Source organism: Myotis nattereri (assembly GCF_964212035.1).
Source record: "Myotis nattereri genome assembly, chromosome: 1".
NCBI classification, from domain to species: Eukaryota; Metazoa; Chordata; class Mammalia; order Chiroptera; family Vespertilionidae; genus Myotis; species Myotis nattereri.
This window is the reverse complement of record NC_138075.1, coordinates 163,196,657-163,208,104: the sequence shown is the minus strand read 5'-3', so window position 1 is coordinate 163,208,104 and position 11,448 is coordinate 163,196,657.

The following is an 11,448-nucleotide window of genomic DNA, read 5'->3' as shown; positions in this document are numbered from 1 at the left end:
CATGGACCAGACTCTGAGAATATGGCTGCTAGTTCAATAAGCCTGAATTAGAATGCCAACTCTGACAAGGTCTGTGTGACCTCGTATAATTCCCTGAATCTTTCTGGGTCACAGAGGTCTTGTATATTGTTAGTATATTAAATAATGTATGCATGTTAGGTATTTAGGTCAATTATTGGCAATAGTAAGCACTCAGGAAATATTTAAGTGCCCAGATACACTTCTTTTGTCATTTATATTCCAAAGGGCAGGTAAAATACCATTTGATCATGACAATTTTACTACTAGTTATCTACCCAGAGGAATGAAAACATACTGCTACACAAAGACTGGTACACAAATGTTCTTAGCAGTTTTGTTCATAATAATAAAACATTGGAAGCAGTAATCGGCTGGTGAATGGATAAACAAATTGTGGTACATCCCAACATAAAATACCTCTCATCAATAAAAGGGAGAGAACTACAATGCAAATAGCAACATAGACAAAGCTCCAAAATATTGTGCTAAGTAAAGGAAGCAGATCCAAAAGCTATATGTCATTTGTGTAACATTCTCAATAAGGTAAAATCATAGGGACAGAAAATAGATTAGTGTTGGCAAGGCTATTGGGATGGAGGAGGGAGACTTCTGTGAAGGGTCATGACGAGGGAATTTTTGTGGTGTTTGGCATATTCTATATCTTGATTGTGGTGTGCACATTTGTCAAAACTCATTGAACTGTATTCCTTTAAAAACATGAATTTTATTGTACACAAATTCTATCTCAGATAAATAAACAAACAAATAAATAAAAGTTAAAATCACAGTTAGATACCACTAATCACCACCCAAACTCTCTAAAGATGTAAAAAGACATTAATATCAAGTGTTTGTAAGGACATAGAGCAACCAAAATTCTTATACATCACTTGAAGGAGCACAAATTGACACTATGACATTAAGAAACTTTTGACCTTATCCAGTAAAGATGTATAACTATGTCTCAGAATTCCACATATGTGTTCAATAGAAATTCATGCACAAAAATGTTTATAGAAGCATTATTCCAAAACAGCCAAATGTATATACAACCCAAATGGTTATCAGCATAAGAATAATTATGGCATTTTCGATAATAGGATACCGGACAGAAATGAAATTCAATTACAATTACTTCCAACAATATGAGTGAATTTTGTAAACATAATGCTGAGCTAACGAAGTCAGATTCAATACAATGACAAGAAGGGAAACATGTAGGGCTAAGAGACCACCCACCATGTCGTGCTTGGCCAAAACGTAATTGCAAGAGGCACCTCTTTCATACATTAATTTGCCTTCTTATATGTTAATTAGACTCCAGCAGCACTTTTACAGTAAATCCAAAAGGAAGATAAGAATAAATAGACCTAATAAATTCACAGCTCCAAGATCTGGCCAAACCGCTTACACATGGCGAAAATGGGCCTAACAGTGTCCTGCAAACTTACACTGGTATTAACCTGCTTGGGCTGCCAAAACAGAATGCCACAGACTGGGTAGCTTAAAATACACAAAAAAAAACTGTCACAATTCTGGAGGCTGGAAGTCCAAGATCAGGATGCTGGGCAGGGTTGGTTCCTGGCTAGTAGCAGTTGCCTCCGTGCTATGTCCTCATAGGCCTTTCTTTTATATTTTAATTTAAGAAAATTTAAATTAGGGTTTACTGTCAATATTATTTTTTATTAGTTTCAGTTGTACAGTATAGTGGTTAGCCAATCATATACTTTACACCAAGCATGTCAAACTCGCGTGCCTCATTTAAGTAAATGAGGCATGCGGCCCACCGGCTGCGAATTTGACATGCTTGCTTTACAGTGCTCCCATGATATTTCCTCACCCAAAGGGCATCATATACGGTTATGACAATATTAAAGACTATATTCCCTGTGCTGTACTTGACATCCCCATGACTATTTTGTAACTTCCAATCTTACTTCTCAATCCTTTCACCTTTTTCACTCAGCCCCCCTGATCCCCTCCCCTCTGGCAACCATCGGTCTGTTCTCTGTGTCTATGAGTCTGTTTCTGTTTTGTTTGTTCATTTATGTTGTTCTTTAGATTCCACATAAAAGTGAAATCATGTGGTGTTTGTCTTTCTCTGCCTGACTTACTTCACTGAGCATAATGCCCTCTAGGTTCACAGGGCCTTTCCTCAGTGTGTGCACGGAGGGAGAGCGAGCTCTGGTGCCTCTTTCTCTTCTTGTAAGGACACCAGTCTCAGCAGATTAGGACCTGTCCTTATGACCTCTTATCCCCTGAATTACCTCCTTAGAGGGCCGATCTCCAAATACAGTGACGTTGGGGGTTATCACTTTAATACATGAATTTTGGAGGACACAGTTCAGTCCATACAATACTCAGAGTGTCTATGGATGACGAACAACGTGTGGAGTGTCCTGCTTATAACTACCACAGTGTTTTAAAAATTGCCAATCACCATTCATAAATTTTTGCACATATTCTAAGAAATTTCTCCATCTATTTTTTATCTTTGATGAAAATAATAGTGTCTTGGGCTGGTAGTCTGCTTGTTACCATGGCAACAAGGATATATGTGCTGCCCTGAGCAGTGTAGCAGTACCTCCGTACCTTGGTTGATGGAATGACTGCAAGCTCTGTCCAAACAAACCAGTTGTATCATTTTCTTTTCTAGTAATGAGGTGAGAAAGTTCCCCATAGGTCTTCATACAGTAAACGTAACAGAGCCTAGTTACATAGCCAGTAGCGACTCCTTGTAATGGCTTCAGCCCTCTTTAAGGACAGGTACAACCTCATAGAGCATAGATCATTCTTACCCAGGGGATAGGTACAAACGTCAGGTTCTACAGTAGAGATTTAAAACCCAATATGTGTTTTCTCCCTCTTTGGTTAGTAACTATCCCTGTGACCATGTGAGAAGCTACATTTTCCATTCTTCCTTGCTACTAGAAGTGACTAATGCATCTAGATTGTTGTCTGGGACTCATGGAAATGATATGAAGGGAACACATAACCAGCACATGTCTTTGGCTCGCTTACCCCTCTTTCCTTCTCCTTTCTCTTGGACTATGGATTTGATGTCTGGAAATACAGCAGACATTTGGATGACTAGAACTTTAAGAACCATCTTAGGCAAGCGATAACTTCAAGGAGGGAAGCCACATATTAAGGAAGATGGAACTAAAACATGGAACAAATCTAAGTCCATAATGACCCCATAGAGTTTCCATACCAACCCTGGATTGTTGAACTCTTTCATATGAGGGAGAAATAAGCCTCTTACTAGCTGTGAAAGCGAATTCCCAACTGATACAGAGTATAGAACAAAAATCTCAAAATGCCAAAATTACCTTAGAAAGTCCTTTAAATCCCCCCCCCCCCAAAATACAATAAAGTAGCTTAGGTCTTGAATAGATTATAGGCATGCAGAGATCTTGAGCCCTTTAATTCGGGGGCCAGTCAAGAAAATAGACTGAGAGTCCATCCATACATTGTTGTAAATTTGTAGTTGCCCTTCAGAAATGATCTACATTACTTTCGGAGACTGTAATTCAGAACTTAAAAATCATGTGTGCTATGAAAAGAAAAATGTTGGGAAGCACCAGTATATATAATCCTGATAGCTGATGACAACATATGCATATATGCTATATGTGTGTATGTGTATGTGCATATATGGAATTACAATGTATGATTCGATCTTCACTTTTCATAGGAAATGCTATTACTTCAACTGTATTACTTAATGTTTATGACTTTTAACAGTTCAATTTTTTTCAAGCCTGTTGAACAGCAGCATGGTTGCCTAACCACAAGAGCAGGATGGCTGTGATATCTTTAAAATCCTTCATATTTTCTTGCCATAGGTTTTAGGGGCGCTAAGCTTGAATACATCTGCATGTATGTGTTCTTTAAGCAGAATTGGGGGGGAAATTATCAATACAATTAAAATTGCTTTCTTTTTTCTTCTTTCTCTTTTTCTTGTGTTTGATTCGATCTATCACACATCTAAAACTAAAGTCATGCTGCCATGTGGTTCTGTCAAGCTGTGGATAAATGGAGCTCTGAAGAGAATGGCAAATGCAGAAGTTCTGGAACTCAGAGTTCTCTACGGAATGTTACCAGGTTGCTAAGCTGTGTAATGTATCTTAACAACCAGGGAGCCACGTAGGCTCCCTGGAGCAAGAGTGGGAGAATCTGGAGGGAGATAGCTATATTCTTCTGGAAGCATTAGACATTAGACTGTCTCTGCCAATTAACTCTCCCTGCTCAAGTGCAAACATTTAAGGAAATTAAGGACAAGTCAGTATAGACCTATTTTGAGGCTTGAAGGGTATCAACAGCCTTGAGTTCCTGTCGACCAGACTGCCTTCTTTTAAAACTGTCCTCAGGTACAACTTTAAATACACCATTTACAGATAATCTTCAAACCTTTTAGGTGTGATTCAGTTAATGACTCAAGTTCATCTTCTTCTCAAGACTATGTAAAAGCCAAATAAGCCTGTTTTGAGGAAGTAAAGTATTATCTTTTAGAGTAGCCACCTATTTTGAGGTCATACAAATAAATATGCTAAGTTTATGAGATAAAGACATTTATTCTGTGGGAAACATTTAAGTTCATTTAACAAATACTTATTGAGCATATACTATGTGATAGGTACTGGGAATACAGAGGTGGAAAGTTGGACTAGAGAGAAGCAGAAAATAAACAAGGAAATGTAAAAATATATGTCAGGGAATGACACAGTATGAAGACAGCTTAAGGAGGGTCAGGGTAGAGAGTGACTGAGGCTGGGATGGGGGTGGGAACTACTTTAGAGAAGAGTAAGGAAGCCTTGTGGAGAAAGTCTCGTTATAGTGACAGCTGAAGTGAGGGAAGAAGGCATGGGAAGATCTCAGGGTCCTGCACTCTAGGCTAGTGGTCCTGAAAATGCAAAATGGTTCAGCCTTCATCACCTAAATAATAATCTTTGCATTCCTAGGGATTCATAGTAACTTTAGCTGTTCATTGAGCAGATAATAATATTCTCCATTTGTAAGCATAAATTTTACATATTTGCTATTTTGGACCTAAACTATTAATATTTGATGCAGATGTGTGGTATTTTTCTAAGTAACAATGGCCAGAGTTAGGACCAGAGGGATTGCTAATACTTTGAAAACCACCTATTTTGAGGATTTTGTAATTTAAAGAAAATTCAGTAATTTAGAGGCCCAGTGCACAAAATTCGTGCACTCAGGGATGGCGGGCAGGGGGTGGGGGAGGATGTTCCTCAGCCCGGCCTGTGCCCTCTCGCAGTTTGGGAACCCTCAGGGGATGTCTGCCTGCTGGCTTAGGGGATAAGGCCTAAGCCGGTAGTCAGACATCCTTCTCGCAGTCCAGGGCTCTTGTAGTCCAGGTCCCCTTGCTCCTTACCACCCGCCTGTAGTGGAGGCAGGAGAGGTTCCCACCACCACTGCTGCACTCATTAGCTGTGAGCCCAGCTTCTTGCTGAGCAGCGTTCCCCCTGTGGGAGTGCACTGATCACCAGGGGGCAGCTCCTCAGTTGAGCATCTGCCCCCTGGTGGTTAGTGTGCGTCATAGTGACTAGTCCAGTGATGGCAAACCTATGACACGTGTGTCAGACGTGACACACGAACTCATTTTTTTGGTTGATTTTTCTTTGTTAAATGGCATTTAAATATATAAAATAAATATCAAAGATATAAATCTTTGTTTTACTATGGTTGCAAATATCAAAAAATTTCTACATGTGACATGGCACCAGAGTTAAGTTAGGGTTTTTCAAAATGCTGACACGCCGAGCTCAAAAGGTTCGCCATCACTGGACTAGTCGTTCCACCGTTTGGTTGATTTGCCTATTAGGGTTTTATTAAATAGCATCTAAATTCAAGAGATTACAGGAAAGGAAATATTGTCCCCGAAGTACTTGCACAGTTCTCTGAAAGGTGAATAGTAATTTTAATTAGCTCTCTCCACAGAGTTACCTCTAAATGGGTTTTTCTTTTTCTCTTCAGAGTGTTAGCATCACAATTAAAATAGAATTATAAATGGAATGCAGCTACTTTTACTCAGCAAATCTTTTGGGTGTGTCTTTGAAGTCAGGAGGTCTCAGCCTAGGTTTTGCAATACACAGGTAGTGAGCTAAGACTCTGGATATTTATTGATAATATCCAAAATATTTATGCTCACAAATTATTTAGTTTTTAAAAGGAATTATTAATACCAAGAAGGGTGATTTTCTAACAGTATCTCTGGCTTTGGTTGCAATGCCACGTGCTTACCTGATTGGGAACATTGGCATTAAAACCTGTTTAGAAAGCTCTTCTGAGCAACAGTTACTGACACACCATAGTTGTGGTGATTGAAAATTTGTTTTTAGTACTTTGCTTCCCCACAGTTTTGGGATGCATTCTTTAAAACCTGAACACATGATGGGAATCTGTCTTTTATGTGAACATCATCTGTTATGCTTATCATGGTGGGGAAAATAGGCTGAGCACTGTTGCTCAATATTATATAGCAAATACCTATTAAGCTAAAATACTGGAAACAACTGTGTGTTTTTTGTTTTCCTTGTGTGTTTTCTCAAAATACAACTATTATTTATCACTAAACTGTATTTGAGCCATCATAAGTGATCCATAGCCCATTTGTATAAATAACTATAACTGAGTTAGTCTACAGAATCCATCCATGACATACATTGACCAGTTTTGCATTGATGGGTTTCTCTAATATTGATTTAGAAAAAATTTTAGCCACTTCATTACAAAGTAAATAAGATTTATGGCCGAAACCGGTTTTGCTCAGTGGATAGAGCATCGGCCTGCGGACTGAGGGGTCCCAGGTTCGATTCCAGTCAAGGGCATGTACCTGGGTTGCGGGCACATCCCCAGTAGGAGATGTGCAGGAGGCGGCTGATCGATGTTTCTCTCCCATCGATGTTTCTAACTATCTCTCTCGCTTCCTCTCTGTAAAAAATCAATAAAATATATTTTTTTAAAAAGATTTATGATTCACCAATAAAGATAATGTTTATCAATTAATAAATAATTTATCTCGGAGAAACCAAGATGGCAGCATAGGTAAACACCGGAAATCGCTGCCTCCCACAACAACTTCAAAAATACAATGAAAAGACAAAATGGACATCATCCAGAACTACAGGAAGGCTGGCTGAGTGGAAATTCTACAACTAGAAGGGAAGAGAAAAGCACACTGAGACTCAGAGGAGGTGTGGAAGTAAAGTGCAGAGGTACGGAGGCTTGAGCATGCGTGGAAAGGGGCTGGCACCTGAGGACATGGCTGTCTTTTTGAATCGGGAGGGAGTCACAAGCTCCCGACTGCTCTGAACTCCCGTTCCAGGAAGTCTCTGGGGACCCAGGACTCATACGGGGAGAAACTGAACTGTCTGGCAGCGGGCAGAACTCGGAACTTGAGGGCGACTTTCCCTCAGAGGTGCTTGCAGTGATTACCACGGAACACTGAGACACATGGCCCCTTAGGGCAGGGCTGAGGATCAGCCATAGCTGCTTGCTCCGCCCTTTGATTCCCTGAGACCCCGCCCCACCCAGGCTGTGGCAGAGGCTTTTGCATATGAATGCCCTGGCCCTTTGCAACCTGAAAATTACCTAACAACTTGCAGCTGGGCCAGACAGACCCAGAACTTCCAAGAGAAGGCCAAGGCCCCACAGCAGCTTGCATTGCTTCACAGCTGGGCCTCATCTGGGCACCTCCAAACTCCAAAAAAGGAAAGGGAATCTGCAGTTCTCTTCGTAGCTCCTGCTGGGTAACCTCAGGAAGAGGCTAAATTAGCACCTTCTTAGATCCAAGAGCCAGTGTACCCAGTGGTCAGAGGGGGACCATCCAGATTACAACTCCTCAGATCCATAAGGGACACACTCAGGGCGCAGACTCAGTGAGCACCAAAGCCCCACTGAAACAAGTCTTGCCCCAGAAGGATGTCTTCAGCACAGAAGTTCTCCCACTGCAGACACAGCTGATTCTCACAGCCAATTGGCCTGGAGGTCAATTCTTCCCAGTGATCCTACAACAATCAAAGCATAACTACAACAAGACTGTGCACAAAGCCCACAAGGGGGTGCACCAAGAGTGTCCCCCTCAGGTAACTGGGGAGGCTGAGCCACTGGGCCCTACAGGACACCTAGCACACAAAACCACTCTACCAACACAGGAAAGCATAAAAAATGCGGAGACAAAGAAATGGGTCACAAATGACAGAAATGGAGGAAAGCAAACGACCGGATATAGAGTTCAAAACCACGTTTATAAGGTTTTTCAAGAATTTTATGGAAACAGCCAATAAATTTAATGAGACCCTGGAGGATATGAAAAAAGACCAACTAGAAATTAAGCATACACTGACTGAAATAAAGAATAATATACAGAGATCCAACAGCAGACAAGAGGATCCCAAGAGTCAAGTCAAAGATTTGAAATACGAAGAAACAAAAAATACCCAACCGAAAAAGCAAAAAGAAAAAAGAATCCAAAAATATGAAGATAGTGTAAGGAGCCTCCGGGACAACTTCAAGTGTACCAACATCAGAATTATAGGAGTACCAGAAGAAGAGAGAGGGCAAGATATTGAAAACATATTTGAAGAAATAATGACAGAAAACTCCCCCTACCTGGTGAAAGAAATAGACTTACAAGTCCAGGAAGTGCAGAAAACCCCAAACAAAAGGAATCCAAAGAGGACTACACCAAGACACATCATAATTAAAATGCCAAGAGCAAAAGACAAAGAGAGACTCTTAAAAGCAGCAAGAGAAAGACAATCAGTTACCTACAAGGGAGTACCCATATGACTGTCAGCTGATTTCTGAACAGAAACCATGTAGGCCAGAAGAGAATGGCAAGAAATATTCAAAGTGATGAATAGCAAGAACCTACAACCAAGATTACTTTATCCAGCAAAGCTATCATTCAGAATTGAAGGTCAGATAAAGAGCTTCACAGATAAGAAAAAGCTAAAGGAGTTCATCACCACCAAACCAGCATTATATGAAATGCTGAAAGGTATTCTTTAAGAAGAGGAAGAAGAAAAAGGAACTCTTACCATTTGCCACAGCATGAATGGAACTGGAGGTCATTCTGCTAAGTGAAATAAGCCAGTCAGAGAAAGATAAATACCACATAATCTCACTCATTTGTGGAATATAATGAACAACATAAACTGATGAACAAGGACTGATCCAGAGACGGAGAGGCATTGATTGGACTGTCGGGCCTTGGAGGGAAGGTAGGGGAGGGTGGGGGTAAGGGGGAAAGATCAACCAAAGGACTTATATGCAAGCATATAGGCCTAACCAATGGACACGGACAACGGGGGTGTGAGAGCATGAGCGGGGGGGAGGGGGGTTAGGGGGTAACGTGGGGATAAGGACACATATGTAATATCTTAATAAAAATATATTAAAATAAATAAATAAATACATACATACATACATAAATAAATAATTTATCTCCTGGTATCCACTCCTATTAATTCTTTATTTTGTATTAATTCTTTATTTTAATAATATATCCTTTTCATATTTCTCTTGTCTTTGGGGAAGAAATATTTACCTTTTTGTATGAGAATAAGTAATTCTTTAATTTCTTCTGTGTTTATAAGTCTTAAAAATTACAGCCTAAAATTAATGCTTGTCATAAAAAGAAATCTTAATAGAGAAATATTATTCCAAAGCAATTCATGGACTTTGTAAAGATCCATGAAAATCACTGGACAATATTATCAGTGAATTAAAGTGTTGAAATCAGTACAGGCAACAGGTGAAAGAGAAAAATGTAGTCATTATTAATAGTAGGCAAAATAGTTTTGCTTTTCTTCAGGCTATGAAGGTAGATTTTAAAAAAAAATCAAAGACTATTTGTAGAGTAGTTTTTAAACTTACAGAAAAATTGAATAGATAGTACAGTGAGTTCCATATACAGGGTATCCCCCCAAAAGTGTATACACACTTTGAATAATTATAAAGGCATAATAGATTAAATCTAAAAAGAAAGAAACATCAATTGAGCTATTAGCTGTTAAAGAGTGTTTACATTTTTGGGGGACACCCTGTATATATCCCCCCTGCCAAGTTTCACCTATTATTAACATTTACATTAGTGTGGTAAAGCTGCTACAACTGCGGAACCAATATTGTACATTATTATTAACTAAAGTCCATCGTTTACATTAGAGTTCACTCTACTTTGTTCTATGAATTTCAACAAATACATAATGTCCTGTGTCCACTATTACAGTAGAGAACAGTATAGTATAGATTAGTTTCACAGCCCTAAAAATCCCTGTGCTCCACCAATTCATTACTCCACCATTTCCCTTTGGGACTCCTGGTATCCACTGATCTATTTACTCACTGCATTGTTTTGTTTTTTCCAGAATGTCACATAGTTGAAATAATACAATATGTAGTCTTTTCAGATTGGCTTCTTCAATTTAGCAATAAGCACTTAAGTTTCCTCCATGTCTTTTCATGGCTTGATAACTCATTTCTTTCTAGCACTGAAGAGTACTCCATTGTATGGATGTACCACAGTTTATCCATTCACTGTCAAAGGACACCTTCCATTTTGGCAATTATGAATAAACATTCATGTGTAGGTTTCTGTGTGGACATAAGCTTTCAACTCTTTGGGTAGTTCTTTGGTGTCTACATGGTAAAACTGTTTAGCTTTGTAAGAAACTACCAATATGTCTTCCAAAGCAACTGTGCTATTTTGCATCCCCCTAACAAGAATAAGAGTTCCTGATGCTCCACATTCTTGTTAGCATTTGTTGCTGTCAGTGTTTTGGACTTCAGCCATTCTCATACATATATAGTGGTATCTATTGTTGTTTTAATTTTTTATTCCCTAATGACAATGACGTTGAGTATCTTTTCATATGCATGCTTATTTGCCATCTGATGATCTTCTTTGACGAGGTGTTTGTTCAGATTTTTTGCCCAATTTTTAATTGGGCTATTTGTTTTCTTACTGTTGAATTTTAAATGCTCTTTGTATATTTTGGTTACAAGTCCTTTATCTCAGTCTGTGTTTTGCAAATATTTTCTCCCTTAATTTTCATTCTTTCGACAGTGTCTTGCACAGAGAAAAACATAATTTTGCTTTTCCTCAAGTTTGAGGGTAGTTTTATTTTATAATCATTATATTACTTTCTAGAACAAATCAAAGTATAGCTTTGTCCTGAGTTATTCACTTACTTCACCTGTAAAAACTTTGAAGTTTAAATAAGACATTCAATAGTACATAATGTATATGTTAAGTTTTGTAGAACTTTAAATGATATCTGAGGATAAAATATTTATACTTTACCTTTATTACTTTAACATTATTTTGAAACTTTTAATAGAAACAATAAAAACTATAACATCAGATTATTAAATTTTCTATAAGCACTGCATACC